The 17,912-nt window shown below is 42.8% G+C and overlaps 1 protein-coding gene across 6 annotated transcripts in view; it reads right to left on the bottom strand.

The window, feature by feature from the left end:
• DYNC1I1 (dynein cytoplasmic 1 intermediate chain 1) overlaps window positions 1–17,912 on the bottom strand; it is a 219,519-nt gene that overhangs the window by 111,433 nt on the left and 90,174 nt on the right. The window lies entirely within an intron of this gene.

Below are 17,912 nucleotides of genomic sequence, written 5' to 3' on the forward strand. Positions count from 1 at the left end.
GAAGGGTGGCTGTGTTTCATTTCACATATTGTTTTGGAAAGTGCAAATAAGGTAAGTTTGCCTTTCAATGTGAACTGAAACCACTTTCTTCCCCAACCCTATCTGGCACCACCCCAAAGCCTGTAAAAAACACACCAAGTACTTCAGAATGAAGTTGCAAGGTGGAACATATTTGTGCAAAAACAAAACAAACAAACAAACCCCCAAACCATGTTTACATATAGTTCATAAATTTCCACAATTTCCTCTGAGTGCAGAATTTGTTTCCCCAATGCAATATTTGGGATCTCTGGATGCAGAATGCAAAACAAGCCAGTCTATTTGCAAACAGTTTGCTGAAACATTTGCCATGTGTTGTCTTGTTAAGTCTCTCACAAAGTTAAATTTGCTAAACATTACTCTCTAAAGGTTACCGTATGTGCTATTTCTGGCTTGTGGATTCTCAGGCCTCCTGGTGTAGTATTTCTCATTTCCATCTCTTGGTTTTTTAGCTTCACCACTGAGCGCTGATTTTGTGTTTGCAAGTCAGCGTTGTTTTCATTGCACTCAGCCACTGCCCTAGAAAGGCAGGTCTTATTTTTCCATTTTGTGACAAATGATGGAGTATCGCAGCCAAATGGCAAAGGGAAATGCCTCTGAACGTTTTGTTTATGATTTTTTCTTCTGGCATCTCATGATGCCCTGGGGCTGGCAAAGCCATCTTCACGGCCTCCCTGGCTACAAGTTGTTGTACTGGTCCAACTATTCCGTTTGGGATAATGCTGCAATATAATTATTTTCCTACTAATTAAACATGGAGGGCAGTCTGTATTTGTTACGGAAGGAATCTGTCTAATCCCAGAAACGAATTTTCCTTGACCCAAGTGAATTTTGCTTGGTTGCAGCAAGAGGCTCCGCGTTCAGCATCCTTTGGCTATCGCCAGTCTAGACCAGCCATATACCTTTCTTCTAGAAATGTTTTTAAAGTGTTCATTAAATCCCTGAGCTGAAAATGCAAATAAACCTATGAAAGCTGATCAGGCACAGATTGTCTTTATAAAGAAACTCAGATAAACCCGATTGCTTGACCAAAGAAACAGGAAGCCTTCCAGAAACAGGAAGCCCTCCTATACCTCCACCTGCTCAGGAGCCACCAGCCTAGAAAGTTGTTTTTAATGGGGCTGCAGCTATGCATATCAGTGCATCAGAAGGTTGTCAGCATCCTGTCCCTTCATTAGGGGTCCATGGTTATTTATTATTCATATTATTTCACATCATTTATGTCACTTGATTGTAATAAAACCTCAAGGTTATGCACTTCACATTCCTTACACAGCATTCACTGAGACTTGGGTATTGGTGAGGCACTAGGGATGAGCAACATGCCATTTCAATAATGCTGAATATGTGTTGCCGTGAAACCACATCAGGACCAAGCGCTGCAGAGTCTCCAGCCTTGCGCTAATCGCCCCCACATGCTTATAGGAACAAGGGATCCAGAATATTTGTCCATCTAGTTCAGAATTGTCTATACAGTACTGACTGGCAGCAGCTCTCCGTGATTTCAGGCAAGACAGTCTCTCCCAGCCCGACCTAGAGATGCCAGGGATTGAATCTGGGACCTTCTGTATGCAAAGCAGATGTACTACCACTGAACGACAGCCCAGCGTGCCTGAACTTACACAAACCTGAGAATTCTCACATCATTGTGCTCTTGACCTCAGACCCTGTACTCCAAGATGGAGCATTTTCTCAAACTCTTACCAGATGTATTTGACGGCCAATCAGCTCAGTGCCCATGTGCCTTTCGTTGCAATGCCAATCAGTACATGCCAACTGGCGGAACACAAAGATGGAGGACTGTTGTCAGGCCAAATGCTTCCTAGAGCCAGCTGGATGGTTTTCAACGGCCCTAGTTTTAAACCCAAAGTAAGAGGTGCCAAAACTCATCAGCTTCAGGATCATACAATATTTTGTCATGTTTCCAACTTCACCAATCACCATGCCATTCGTTCATTAGTCATTGTAGCTGTCGTCACACAATCAACACAGGGGACAATACAAATAGAGAATATAGGAAACCTGGCTATTTATTTATCAGGAGATCTCTGCTTTGATCCCTATCCGCACTGAGTCGTGTTCGCCCTTGCTTTTCCAGACAACTTGGGACACGCAGCTTGGCGATTGAAGCTTTTCCCCACTTAAAGAATCAGTTGTGCAAACTGATGCTTCTTAGGGCAGCAGACTTTTAGACCCGGGAATGCTGAATGGGGATGCTTTTGGGCATGTGTGTGGTGCCCTTCCCAGAGCTCTCACAGTCATCTGAGTCAAAGGGTAGAAGCTTCCAGGGCAGAGGGCACGGCTTCAAGCTCTCTTGCACCTCACAGTTTAGACTAAGCATCCGACAGGCCCTGAGCTTGTATGACTGCTTTGTAGTACATGAATGTGTTCCTGCCCGCTAGCATTTAGCACTGGAGTCTGGAAGCATTTCTCTTGGAACTGACTCATAGAGAAGGAATGGTGATCTCAAAGTCACACAACAAAGCAAGAAGCACAGTGCAAAAGGAGGCTGTCCGACTCAGCCCATGAATATAGAGTGTCTCTATAACTCTAGGAAATACGAGCGCAGCTTCTGTTTGAGACTTGTGTGTAACGGAGTAGCCTTAGAGAGAGAGAGAAATCAATAGGTACACTGTCCTTTGAATGGTTTCAGCAAGATGCTTTAGTTTCAGTAAACGTTAGTGCTGAGCCATTGAGAACTTTCAGCTCAAAATGGGGGTGGGTGGGGGGATGAAATTGCTCTGAGTTGGCTAATTCATGCGAGTAGTGCTCTTTCAATGTTCACTGCTGCGCGCATGCCACCTTGCAAATTTACGTCCTCCTTCAGTTTGCATTGGGCTGCTCGTGAAGCAATGGGCAGCGACAAAAGAGTGTGTGTACCGTTTCCTTCTTCCCGTGTCGCAGCTAATGAGGACCCCGTCGCATTAAGACAGTCAAGACGGTCTCTGGCAGAACGTGTTGAGCCAAGGTGTTTGGGCCTGCATAAAATTAAGCCACAAGCGAAACACTCATTTCTGACAGCAGATTTATAATAGGAAAATCCCAGCAGGACTGAGGCATTAGAATCTCCCCCCACTTTGGGGGTTTTTTTCCATAAACTTCACCTTGATTTAGTATCTCAGGCAAGTAGCAGGAAAAGCTAGCAGCAGAGGTAACCCTATCATCTTTTCTGCAAACAGCACCCTTCCATTTTCTTGGCTTCCTCATGCTGCTAATGTGAATTCAAATCATCTGTGTTTAAGGTTAAACCCAATGATTGACAGAGCTTTGTAGTCGCAGCCCAAACTGAAGATTATTCAAGATATCTATCAGTTATTACTACAAACCCAGTATGACATTCAATACCTAGAGCGAAAATTGTTTTTAACAGTGTAATGTCTGAATCTATTTTGGAGAACTATTTTTAAATAAGGAACTAAGCATAACCAGGTGGCTAAAATCCAAACACAGATTTTGCATCTGAGGAGGAACAGGGAGGGGAGATACAAACACACAGTTTGAAAGGTGTTCCTTGCAACAAGACCTCAGTGGAAGATACAGGGAAGCAAAGGAGGAGGCTTTCATTTTGATTCTAGGGTACGTAGTTAAACTTCAAAGTTAGGAAGAACCTTGGGACTGGAACTTGCTTTGAATTTCACATTAATTTCTAAGGTCACACCCACAACATACGTTCATAGCACATTTATACTTCCCCCACAAAATCCTGGGAACTGTACTTTATCTCTCACAGAGCTACAGTTCCCAGCAACCATAACAAAACACAGTTCCCAGGATTCTTTGCAGGGAGGAGCCCTGACTGTTAAAGCAGCAATGTTCCTCAGGTGAAAATAGGAACATTTCTCACTCACCCCAACCTTCTTTGACCCCCCCCCACATTTTTGGTGCCCCCCAGCACAGCATTTCCTGTCAGAAGGGCAAGTGCCATCACCGCTTCACCATTGGGTCACAGCACATGCTTTATCCCAATTTTATTTTGTTTTGGTAGATTTACAAAAAGAAAAACACACCAATAATAAATTTTGGAAAGGGAAAAGATTAGACAAGGATGAACAAAACATATTTTTTCAAAAAATCCAGACTCCTTGCGCTCCGCTCCCCTTGTTGTCCTGCCCAGGGCAGCCCTGCCCTCTGCCTGCCCCTCAGAGCCGGCACATCATGCAGGGCTGGGTTTGGGCAGTGGCAGCCTCTTCTCATCCTCCTCACCTGCTCTCCAGCATCCGCTATGAGCTGCCCAAGGGAGGAGGCCGGCAGTGGTGACCATGGGCAGGCAACAGGATGCTCTCTCATACCACCTGCAGCTGCCACCGTTGTCACTCGGGACAAGTACTGGCTCATCCTCCTCCCTGAGTGTGGCGGCCGCAGCTCTGGTGGGGGGGAATATGGATGTTCTAATCCATGGGTATGCAAACTAAGACCCAGGGGCAGGATCCGGCCCAATCGCCTTCTAAATCCGGCTCACGGACAGTCCGGGAATCAGCGTGTTTTTACATGAGTAGAATGTGTCCTTTTATTTAAAATGCATCTCTGGGTTATTTGTGGGGTGTAGGAATTTGTTCATCTCCTGCCCAAAAAATATAGTCTGGCTCCCCACAAGGTCTGAGGGACAGTGGACCAGCCCCCTGCTGAAAAAGTTTACTGACCCCTTTTCTAATCAGAAGCCAGGATGGCTTTCCTAATTCCGGGACCGTCCCAGGAAAATCAGTACACTTGGAGGGTATGTAGGAGTACTTTAAACATATGGTGTGAATATAACCCAACACCCAAGTCTCTCTGTGCCTTCAGAGGCCTAGTTCTCACAGAGGCAGTTAACTTGTGTTCTGGGTTGTACGGTTGCAGTTGGAGTCTCTAATGATTGAGTGCTTCTCAAAATCCCTCAGCACAGAAAACTAGATTTCAGGGAGAAGGCTTTTTATAACATTGTATGTGCCACACTAATTTTCTATGTGGAGGGGTGTGTTTTTTGTTTTGTTTTCATAGTGTCAATCCAATGAACCAAACCCGGCTGCGGTCCAAAGTGGTACAGCCCAGGCACCAATTTATGGCCTCAGTGAGGACTATGCCAAAGACCACTTCTACAGTGTCTGTGCCTGATGTACACCATTTTGTAGAACTACAGTATTGTATTGATTCTTATCAAATAAGCTGCAGCTGAACTGGGGTGGGTAGGGGAGAAGCTGAACTGCGATGTTAAGGTGGGAAAATTATTTCTCAAGCTTTTTACTGAAATCTCAAGGTCAGGGAGTGAGAAAAGAAAGGTGAATTTCATCCGGAAAGCGCGGGGAGGGGTAACAGCCCGCCACCCGGAGAAAGGATCTTGAGAGTGTGCGTCTGTCTTAGTTTTGATGTGATGCCTGTGACTGCCAGGTTCTTAGTGGCCTTTCCTGAAGCTTCTTTAATCAGTGGCTGTCACTCTGTGCTATTAGCGAGGAAAGGGAATTGCAAAGGGGAGGAAAAACAGTGATCTTTTAAAGAGAGTGGGAGAAAGAGAAAGTGATGGGGAGGGAGGGAATTCAAAGCAACTAACCATTCCAGTCACCTGATGCCAAAAGCAATAAATGCATTAACAGCTTGGCCAAACCTAAAAGTCATGAAAGCTTGCCGATTCCATCAGCAGAATAATTTTTCAAAGTATATGTGTAAACCCAGGAAGAAGCTTTCCCCCCCTCGGTTTTCCTTTTTAAAGTGTTGGATTGAGAGACAGTGCGCAGAGCGGGGATACTTTGGGAAAAAGGACTAAAAATGTGAAGAGAAAGATCTTCCCGTTTATCAAGTTTTCATTTTTCCACATGCAAACAATGAAAGTCGGGAATATTCCGAGCCAAAAAATTAGTGTGAGGAAGGGAGAAAAAGAAAGAGGGAGAGGGAGAGAGAGACGGGAATGTGTTCCATGGATCTGTGGAGAACCACATAGAAACATATACAGAAAGAGAAGCCGGAGCGCCGAGCATTTCCTGACCTCTTGGCTCAGAATCTAAAAGAAGGCTCCAAGGCGAGAAGCATGAAAGAGCTTACACAAGAAACCATTTAGAAGTGCAGCTCTCTGCCTCGTGAGGACCACAACACAGAGGAAATGTGCTGTGTAGGAGTGCGCTCCTCCCACTAGGAAATGGTGGGGGAGAAAGACTGGTAATGCCATCATGTCACGGAAAGATTTTTCAGCCCGACCTCTGTGCCCTAGAGACATTGGAAAAACTGGGCAGATTGAGAGACAGCCATTGTGTTATCAGGGAAGGATTCTTAATCCTGCCCGTATATAAAAAATGTGCACTGGTTTATAAACAAAGGGAACATGTAGTGGGCTTTGTTTTTTACGTTTCAGGTTCTCACACAGTCCCATTTTCAAGATTGCAGAGGTAAAAGCAGTGGCCAAATCCTACCAGCTCCCAGCACAGGGGGAAGGGCCACAGCTCAGGGCCAGAGCATCCGCTTTGCATGCAGAAGGTTGCAGGATCAAAACTCAGAACCCCCAGGCAGGGCTGTGGGAGACCCTGGGCCACTGCTGCCGATCAGTGTAGCAGCACTGAGGGAGACGGAGCCATGATCTGACTCAGTATGAGGCAGCTGCCTATGTTCACATATAAATGTCCCAGCACTGGTCTGGGGAGGCGATGTTTTCTCAGCACAGTAACACAACCTCAGTCCAAGCACTGACATAAGCAGCAGTGTCAGCTGTTCGTCATCCAAGGGCATTATTTCAAAAGGCCGGGGCAGCAAGAGCAAGATTCTCAGTAGGATTCTAATCTGAACGGCAAAATTCACACCGTATTCTAAGAGCACTGGCTCTCGGTATCTTTTTATACTTTATAATCAGGGCTTTTTTCAGTCAGAATTCTCAGGTGGGCATCATTGCCATTCAAACAGAACAAGGGAAGTGTTCATGGTGAAAAATAGCTCTTATAATATTGATAACGACATTAACGAGATGGGCCAAAGATACCCTCCCCTTTTAACGCAAAAGGATATATGTGCTTTTTGGCACTTGCATGTAGTACATCGTCTTACCCTTCCCTCAGGGCTGTATTACACATTACATTAGCTATGTACTGTGTCTGAATCTGCAGAGTTGTGTCTGTGCATGCACAAATTGCCAATGAAGGAAGCCCAGTTCAGACTGGACTATCGGTGTGGGGCATATCCTTAACTTTCCACTGAGGGCCCAATCCAGATTGTGAGGCTTGCACCTGCAATTCGCATTGAGGGGAAATTCCTGTTCATTTATATAGGAACTTATTTTCCTTATGCAAACTCTCACCTTCCCAATCAAGACTGGGACCACAGCAGAGGTAAGGGGTTAATACCCTCAGCAAGTTGATGCTAAGAAGTTCAAGTTTTTCCCAAAGAAAGGGTTTCTTAATTCCAAAACACAAGGCGCTAAATAAAACATTTTGGCACTTTAAGAACCTGTTGTGTAGGCAATTTTAAAAGAAGTCATCATGAAAATTCTTCAGAATTGTAGTGTGAATTTCTCCTGATATACACAAATTGGCATGCAATTTTGCCTACCTATATACATGTTTTTGCAAAGCAATTTTCCTACAATATATGTTTTTGTGTTACTTACACTCATTGATGCATGTACATGCACACCTTACCCTAGTATATGCATTCTTGTACCCATTGCTGAAGAACTGCACTGCCAAATTTTGAGAAGTGTGAATTTTGAAGGATGGCTGTATTTCAGTTCACTTATTGTTTTGATAAGTACAAAATAGGTAAGGTCACCTTTAAATATGAACCAAATTAAATTTCTCCTTCATTCCTCCCATTCTAAAAATGACATTGCTATGCCACACAATGTCAGGCAGGAAACAGGCAGTAGAGGCCCAAGTCACCTCTGAACAGACTCTTCCCTCTTCCTTGTGGCTGCCCTTTGCTCTTGTCTCTATGGTTCAGAATGCACACTGGGAAAATCTACGAAAAATAATGGCAGATTTCAGCACATCTGTCAGCACAGTGTTTTGATCAGCATTTTGAATTATCAGAATCATAACACGTGACCCAAATGTGATGAGAAGGATCAGATTTCAGCAGTTTTGATAGCTAGCACAATTCACAAAATTATATACAGTATAAGCCTTTCTTTAAGCTTGGATTACAATGTGGATATCATTGTGGATTCACTGTTGATCGCTCATACAGATAGGCAATGCCATTTTTTTATACCCTGTGTGATTCAATCTGTCTATATCCCAGTTATTTAAGGTAGACACAAGCCATTGACAATGCTAAACTATGAAAAAGTAACAATCAAGGAGAAATCAGAAGACCACAAGGACAATTCCTTCTCTGTGATCATTTTTCAGAGCTGGGACTAACCTTAAACTCAAATATTATGTCTTTTTCACCATGTATCTGAATGCTTAAGGCAGGTTATGAACCAAAAGCAGGTACCAACCCACCTGTTGAAGACTAATAGTATACAATACTGAAAGGGAGGTTTCAGTATGACTATACGAGTGCCAATGCCCTAGGCTAAACTAATTTCAAAACTAATCTCCCTTCTAATTCCCATCTCTGTCACAGAAGACTTTGAGGACACATCAGTAAGGAAACTTGACAATAACTTTATTATCTCTCCCCAACAAGAGCAGGAACAGTAAGACTCCACCTAGCTAAAACTAAGTCTAGTGCCACCTAGTGACTAGCCTATAGAATGGCACTATCCATGCAACCTCCATTACCCACTCTCTGACATGTCTACCTAACACAATCCTTTCGGTCGTAACTGGGTAAAGATTTGATTAATACTTAACAACAGTAAGTCTCTTCCAAGCATGTTTCATTTTAAAAGAGAGACTATTGGGGTGTTTTAATCATAAAAATGCTGAGCATTTAAGACATCCTCCCCCCACTCAAATCAGTGATTCAGCTGGAATGAAATACAACTCGGTTTTCAAACATTTTGGCATTTAATTCGATTTACTGCTAAATTGATAGCTAAAATGAAAACAGATTTTCTAGTCCTGTTGCCATGCACGAGGATGGAAGTGGGATAGGGAAAGGAATGATCAAGTTTTCTCTGAATTAATTTTGGACGTCTTTGGATATTTCCCCCACTCTGTTTTTCGCCATTGCCACAACAAACAAACAAAAAGTGGTTATTAATTCAATCTGGGATCTATTTTCGGCCAACATGCTGGTGGCCTTTGGTGGATGAAATGGGCGAGTGGATGAAATGTTATGCTAATCAGCGCATTTGTTACTGGCTACAGCCGAAAGAACAAAGGAGGAGGAGGGGTCTGCAAGGCTGAATTGCCCACTGGAAACAATTTGGAAGCTGCTTCTCCCCAGCAGACCTGAGACTGTTCCACATTATACAACTGAACGAGGTTCTAGGGTACCATTTGGACAACCAACAAGAAAGGAGCAGATGAGAGAAAAGAGATGATTGGCAGTGAAAATCCAACAGTTCGGTGGCTACATTGGATCCACTAGGAAAGGCTAGAGCAGGCATAAGAAAACTGAGCCCTCCAGAAGTTTTGGGACTACAACTCCCATAATCCCTAGCTAACAGGACCAGTGGTCAGGGATGATGGGAATTGTAGTGCCGAAACACCTGGAGGGCCAAATTTCCCTATGCCTGGGCTAGAGGAATAGCTTGCTAGCAAAGAGAGCCATTCTTTGCACAATGCATAAACAACCTGTGGAACTCACAGTAACTTGATGTGACGGCAACTCATTTAAATAGTGGTACCTGGGTTAAGAACTTAATTTGTTCCAGAGGTCCATTCTTAACCTGAAACTGTTCTTAACTTGAGATACCACTTAAGCTAATGGGGCTTCCCGCTGCAGCCGCAACAACAGAGCATGATTTCTGTTCTCATCCTGAAGCAAAGTTCTTAACCCAAGGTACTATTCCTGGGTTAGTGGAGTCTGTAACCTGAAACGTCTGTAACCCAAGGTATCACTGTGGTTGGGTTTGCTCTTAGAGGCAGTATAGTATCCCAAGCAGCAAAGAAACAACTGAAAATGGATATTGCTTCCATACCCATTGGTGACTCTCCCTGAGCTGTCAGCCCCTGGCCACAGCTGAAAGAAAATAGGCAGCACAAAATGGGCCAAGGCAAATCACGCATTCCTACATTCCTAACTAGGGCAAGGAGCCAAAGAGTTGCTTACACTTGTGCAAGAGCCCAGGGATTAAAATAAAAATAAAAACCCATCCCTTTGAACTGCTGAATTGCACACCCCAACACCACTTGCAAATTGCTTTTGAAACAATGATCAGTGCACCGTTTTTCATTTTGTGGGTGGTGGAGGCTGCCATTCGGGTCTAACCCCACCCCTTGGATTCATGGATCTTGTTTCAAGGGTCTTTGGATTCTGGCCCGAGTCAAATGAACAAACAAACAAGTGGGAAAGAGGAAGAGCAGAGTAAGGAAGACTGACATAGAAAGGAGAACGTTTTACACAGTAGCAGAAGGATAAAAGGATTACAAATAAGCAGTGCTTTTTTGTTACTGACTGGGCCATCCAGAGTGCTGATCCATTTCTTATTCCAAAGTAACGTTTCCCTGATTGCAGATTATCACTATTACTCTTATTTTTTGGTAGAGGGAAAAACCAGACATCTTAGCAGTTGCCAAGACTGTCATAAATGTGTCATCGTTCACCAGTATTCATTTCATTTGAATTCAGTTTTCTAAAAACATTTGGTTTTGGTGAGCATCCCAGAGTTCAAATGTTTTCTCCAGAACTTCAAAAGACTTTATGCCAATCTACGTTCTGCAAATGATGTTGAGAAAAAAATATTATTTTTTGTCAAATTTCCGGAACTTTTAGGTTTCATCCAAGACTGAAATAATAGTGGGTTTGGGGGATTATTTTAGCCTTATCCAAGTGTATAAACAAAAGAAAGAGGGAAATGGGGGGGGGATAATGTTAACCGGGCTTATAAAAATATTTTTTAGATTGGGAGGAGGGAATCAGACCAGTTGTCATTGTTGTTTTACCCAGAGCTGCTTCTTATTACAGTCAGGTTTAACAAATTTGGTGGATAACTAAGGATTCACAACAATTCTGGCAATGTTGGTTCAGTGAGACAAAAATCCAAAAGTCGTGATGATGAGTTAATATCTACTCTAAAGACCACCCAAAAAGGGGGGAGCAAGTTGCCAAGCTCCATAGAACCGTCCTTCTGGCTAGATGTTAACCAAAAAAACTCCAACAAAGGAGTGAAATGGATGGGATGATAGAAAATTCCCCAAGTCTGCAGTCTGTAACAGCCTTAAGATGATGTGCATCAGTTATTTTGCAGACTTACACTGCAGTCTTCTACATGCCATCTCAGATGTTTGATGAGAGATACTCCCAGGTAAGTGTGTTTAGGACTGAAGTCTCAATTAGGTTAAATTGTACAAAGCAGATTTCAGATTGCACCTGAGACAATCATCGTTGTCCCTTCTTTGAAATTTTAAAAGTCAGCAATTATTTCCCTCTTGCTCTAGCACAAAGCAGGTCACAAGATTCTGCTTAGCTAGAGAAAAATGCCAGTAAGCTGCCAGTTCATCAACTTTTATGGTGTCTTAGTTCATCTGTAATCACGGTATCATTACTATTGGACCTGTTTTTAAAATAGTGACATTACCTCTGTAACGCTCCCATGATTAATTTTGGAATTCGACTCACAACCTAAATGACAAGATGATAAACAGATGCTACTGTATTTCAAGTTCATCAGTGGGGGGGGGGTCAGGAAGGGGGGGGTGTTTACAAAGAGAAGCCCAGCGGTAATTTTTTAAAGAGTAGCAGGGAAGGGTTGATATGCAGGGGGAAAAAAACAAGCCATCCTCCCTCCTCCACAGTTTGTTAGCTCCAAAAATATTCTGAAAAGAGGGGCTGAATGGATGTCCCATATTTGGGGAAGGGGTCACTGAGCTAAAAAGTGTTATTCTCAGATGCAGCTAAATGTGACAATATAGCTCCCCATCTCCCCCCAGCCTGGTTCAGATTGAGACTGTAGAACGGAGTGGGTAGAGATAATATTTTTTTTCCTTCATTTTCCCAGTCACATTTGCCCTTCCCAGAGCAGATCTTTTGTAATGCATGGCAAAATGTACAGGTAACGAGAGTTCACACACACACACACACACACACACACACACACACAAAAACCAGTTAAGGCAACCATGTGTCCTACTTCAGAAGATAGCTCTTGATGTCCAATATAACGATAGAGACCTCTAAGAAGGGAGAGCAGGAAGGGCCTTGAAATTGCCCATCAAGCAGTTGGATAGCAGACTGGGCACAAGTCACCTGGTCACAGTCTTCCCCGCTATGGCAAGATCTCCTATTTCAATTATAAGCATTCTTCCTAGTTATACTTCTGAAGGCAGCAGCATACAAGCACATCTGCACCCTCCAATATACACACAGGCACACACACGCACACGGAACATTCTGCTTGGCATTGTCCAATGGAGCCTGATTGATCATCTGCATAGGAATGCAGGCAAAGCATTTGTGAGAAAAAATAATTCAGAAATCAAAGCTTTCTCAGACACCACTTGCAGGAGATTAAATTACATCGTAAGAATGCTAGATGAGAGACTGATGGTAAGAATGATCCAAGTCCTTTATCTATGCTTAGACCAAGTTTAAAATGTAGTCAGCTACACTGTGTTTCGGAACGAACAAAGCACTACTGGGGGTTTTTAAAACCAAGCACTGACACCCACCTTGCCCCCCCCCCATTAGCCCTATTATTAGGAATACCATTTCAACTAAAATATGTTCCCCAGAGTCACTGACAACTACATACTTAATCTTTGATATTCGTCCCATCGATTCTTGGCAGAACTATAAAACAAAAGGAAGGAGAAAAACCTAAATCTGCTCTGAGTAGGCTTCTACAAACAATGGCTTTCATCTCGGCTCCAAGGAAATCCAGATCAGGCATTGGAACCAACTCTCTTGCTGCTGTTGCTAGCAATCATTTCAAATTTGCTTTCCCCTTCCAGAACATTTCTAGAATCTTGTTTTTACTTGCATTTGGTGTTGTATTCTCCCTATAACAATTTGCTGGAATCCTCCTTCCCCCTAGGGGAGTGTCGTTGCCCATTGGCCAGCGCTGGTCTTTCGCTAGCCAACAAAGCGCAGCCACCAATTTCCATTCTTTTCTACTCAGGGGCATAACATCCCTTTGTAAGCCTAAAAATCATTTCCTTATTGCATACGATACATTTCACTGGCTCGATGAAGCCTCTAAAGGAAATAAAGCTTAGCTTTATTTGGGGCTTTAGAAAGCAGCATAAGCGGTTGTCTTCAAAGTACCGAAGCCGGTATATTTAAACCTCTTAAATGCCCCTTGCTGTGGGGTACATCCCACATTTGTCTTGCTTTATTATTATTATTTTTTAAAAAATCTGCCCCACCTTCTTCAGTGAGCTTTGCAAGGTCCCACCTGCTCATACCTTAACCTCTGAACAATTGGCGAGCAGGTGAGATTCTGTTAAGTGTGGGTATCTCTCTCAAGCAAGGGACACTTGAGAACTAGGAGCATTGTAATCTGCTTAAGGTGAACCAATAACTTTGTTCTTGGAAGTGTCCCTCCCAAACAAGCCCCACTGATACAGAGCTGGCTTGAACCAGCAGGGTGGCTTAAGGAATTAACTAACTCTCAGGTGTGCCAAAGTGGAGGTTAGTAAATCATTATCATGTTATATAGAGTTTGTTTTTTAAAAAATGTATACATTCAGTTAGAACAGGGGTAGCCACCACACCACCACCAGTTGTTGGACTCCCAACTCCCATCAGCCCCAGAGAGCTTGGGCAATGGTCAAAAATGATGGGAGATGTAGTCCCAGCAATATCTAGAGGGCACCACATTGGCTACCGAGTGCTGGTGGGGGAATCTGCCAAACTTGGATTCCAAAGCAAACTCACCTAATTCAACCTAGGCAGATCATGATCCTGATTGGATCATGGGTCCACTTCGGAATCCATAGTCCTGTGGATTCCTTCATAAGGAGGTCCAAGGGCTGTAGTGGAATGGCCATTCTCCACACACACACACACACACACACACACACACGAGCATCAGAGCATCATTAAAGTCCTGTTATTCCTAGGGGGACTTGCTATATTTACATTCAAGGCACATGGAAGGAAAGAGCCCTGTTTTTCTTTTCTGTCACACTACACTCCATGACTACTGAGCATGCTCACTTTCCCTGGCCTGGTTTTCCTTCATTTTGTTGTTGTTGTTTTGCTACGTCAGGGTTTTTTTAATGGGTTGTGTTTAAAAAAGAAATAGGCAACCTACAGGGCTCTCCCAAAAATACTGCCATTTTTCTATTGATCCCATTTTGGATAAAATGCTGGCAGGACACACTATCTGCACTGGCAACTAGAAGCAATGATAATATGTGCTTCGTATTAATGTTTGCTTCCAGACAATTGTGTAGAAAGAACACCTCAGCAGTGCTAAAGGTGGAGGCAACTGTGGTCTGAGACTTACTGTGTATATGTGCATCTGAAAATGGAGGCAAGCTCCTCAAGGATTTGGCACTTCCTTTTTGAGTGGTTTTACACCAAAAACTGCCACAATGAAGATGGAGGAAGCTTGTTTTCTCCTGCTCCACAGGCTAGGACCCAAACCAATGGATTCAAGTTACAAGGAAGGAGATTCTGACTAAACACCAGGAAGAACTCCAGTAAGAGCTGTGGAATAGGCTCCCTTGGGAGGTGGTGGGCTCTCCTTCCTTGGAGGTTTTTAAGCAGAGGTTGGATGGTCATCAGTCATGGATACCTTAGCTGAGATTCCTCAGGATTCCTTCCAACTCTATGGTTCTATGAAAACATATTGCAGCATAGGCCCAGATTCACACACATACTTCAAAAACAGGCCCAGCATAACTCTGGATATTGAGCTCCAGCCCAGTTTTAATGGACCACTAGCTCTCGGGCACTTTCTAAGGCTGCAGACAGCCAATCACAATGTTGTAATTTCTAAATATGTACTTTGCTCAGCTGGAGACCCGATAGCAAGAATTTTGGCTAGCATTCTGAAATATAAACATGAAATTTCAGCTACCCACAACAGACTCTCGCCCTTAGACACCTTCCTGAAGGAGGGTTTTTTTTAAAAGAAGAAGAAGATGTAGCTGCTGTGTGTGTGGCAGTCAGACAGTCGCCCATAAAGATGATAACATTGAAATATAAATAAAACCGTTTCATCATTCACTGGCAAATAGTATTCACTGCTGCTGGCATAATCCCTTCAGATCCCTCCAGATACATGTAAAACACTAGGAAGTTGATGGGCTGATATTTTTCAACAGCCCATCTAGATGTTTTGCTCTTGTGTTTATCAACCAAACCTTTCAATGCACGCCACATTGATTACCAAAAGGTGTAAGTTCCTGCCCATGAGGGTTGTCGACTGCTAAAAAGACTTTTTTGTTGCTTAAACGTGAGCTGTTTAACCAACAATGTGATATCTTAATTAAATCAATGTAGGTAATGTCACATATTGCCAAAACAGCAATAGAAGTGCCTTTCTTGAGATATTGAGATATCTTACTATTTCATAAATGCTACCACTCCCTTTAGTTAGAAGGAAATAGTATACATCATTAATATGGGGTTGTTGCTGCTTTTGTTCATTCCATTTTTCCAACCGTAATGTTGCCATCTCACGGCTGATGTATAGACACCAGTGGGCAGATGGTGCCTTCGTTCTTTCAGTGGTACTAAAAAGGTTTATGTGGATAAACCACGAGGATGAGCAATTTCATATTTGATTTGCAAAATGATGCCTATTTTCCACAGCCTGAGTCCAAACGCCGGCTCCCTCGGCCTAAAAGCGAGATGCGCGCCGTAACCCCATAGTCGCCTTTGACTGGACTTAACCATCCGGGGTCCTTTACCTGCCCTGTGAGCAGAGTTTCCAATAAAGTAAAAATGCAAATTAGGGAATCTTTGGAACCTGAGACATGAAGCCACGTATTGCAAGACAGCAACACTGAAGCGCAGAGCTTTTATTCTAGAAAAAAAAGGTGCCGGTATTCACTATGAAGTTTTTACAGTAAGTGCCACATTTTTAAGCAGTGCTTTTCATCTCGGGGAAAGGTGTCGGCACTGCGTGCCCTTGAGTACCCCCAGGAAAAAAGCAGAGTATTGTAATGCCATGCAATGCCCTTCGCATGGGCTCAATTATATGAAAAGCAAATTCTACTAACGAACAAAGCTGCAAATCGGATCCAGATTGGAACTGCAGTTGGGATCTTCTTACAAGTTTGTGTGCCTTGCTACATTACTGATTTCAGTGGATTTTATATATTCATTAGTCATCTGAGGATGTAGTCTCAGGGCTCTCCAAATGGCTGCACCTTCACCTGTCTCTAGATTTTTCTACTGGAAAAAAAATAAATCAGAATTTATGATTGCCATTGTAGTTGCTGCTTTTATGAGAACCAGTAATTAGAAGCAGGCCCAGGACAATTTATATTCAAAGAACATGTCTCATAAAACACAAAAAAGGAACGCATTTCAAGAGAAGATTGGTCTATACCAATGGTTGGGTCAGCAAAAGAACTCTTTGCAGGTTTAGCTAAGGAAAGTGATTCTCCTGAAGAAGAACTGTGCAAATTACAGAACTATGTGATTGTACACATATGAATTTTACTGAGTTCTGAAAATAAGGGGACCTAGCACTTGATGTTGTTATGGCTGTTCTGTAGACAGTGGATTGTTGAACTGGGGAGTGTTTATTACATCACATTGTGATTCTTCTGTAAGTGCATCCAACTTTTCATACTAGGGGCATGTCTCATGTCTGCAATTTTCAGACCAATTGCTTACAAAACACTATGGGAGATTAACCAACTCCTTTTTTACCCACCCTAAAACTGTGGCAGCTGTCCTTGCAGAGAAAACACTGCAGAGATCCTTTTTAAATTTGCCTTTGAAAGAGGCAGCCTTGGAAATTAAGTTCAACTCTGACCAAAAAAGTAGAAGTTGTACATTTTTTCCTTAGAAAAGAAACAAACAAACAAAAACTCCATTTGTACAAAATTGATTGTAGTATGCCTGCAAATCTCAGCCACTTCTGTCAAAAGAGGGAAAAGTTTTACCTGTTTTTTTAAATTTCCCAATAGTGAATGATGTGAATAATTGAAATACACTGAAAGAGTCTGCAAACAGCCCGTTCTGCCCTTTTAGTGATGTTTCAGTGACGTCTTTATGACATTTCCAGGTCACTTCCAGGTTCAGGACAATGTGCTTATATACGGTCGCACACATTTTGAATGCACACAAATGTGGGGCTGCCTGTAGTGACATAGAAAACAGTGCTCACATGCAAGCCAACAGGCTACATTTCAATAGATTATTCTCCTTTGTTGCCATGCTTATTTTATGATATTCTCTAGGTTATTTCTATTGGTAATGATATTTGCTTCTTTAGACTCCCTAATGGAAGAAAAGTGAGGTAGAAATACACTTTATCGACATTAATGTATCACTTTCCCACCTTATAAAGGCTCCTAAGAGACACACAGAGACATCTGAGTATTTCAGCCACTAAATAGATGGCCCCAATGTGGCAGCTTGTAGGAGCGATGAGAAATGGGTTCTATTTACTAGGAGGAAAACTAAATGCCACACATGAAGTACTGTAAGAAAAACCAAGAGAGAAAAAATAGCTTTAGGAATGGTTTCCTTATTTAAACAGTTCGGCTAAAGTTGGAAATCTCTTCCTGCCAAAGCAAGCGACTCACAACCAGTCCGCCACTGAACTGCTTTGCCTACTGAATCGTTGCTAGTAAAAGATGCTGCCTTTTTGGTAGGACTCGTGAATGACAGAAACAAGCAGGAACTTGGTTCATCTGGTTTCAGAAAAAGGGCTGTTGTGCATCTTGATTTGAAGACTC

This window comes from Podarcis melisellensis (assembly GCF_964234715.1).
Source record: "Podarcis melisellensis genome assembly, chromosome: 12".
In the NCBI taxonomy this organism is placed as follows: domain Eukaryota; kingdom Metazoa; phylum Chordata; class Lepidosauria; order Squamata; family Lacertidae; genus Podarcis; species Podarcis melisellensis.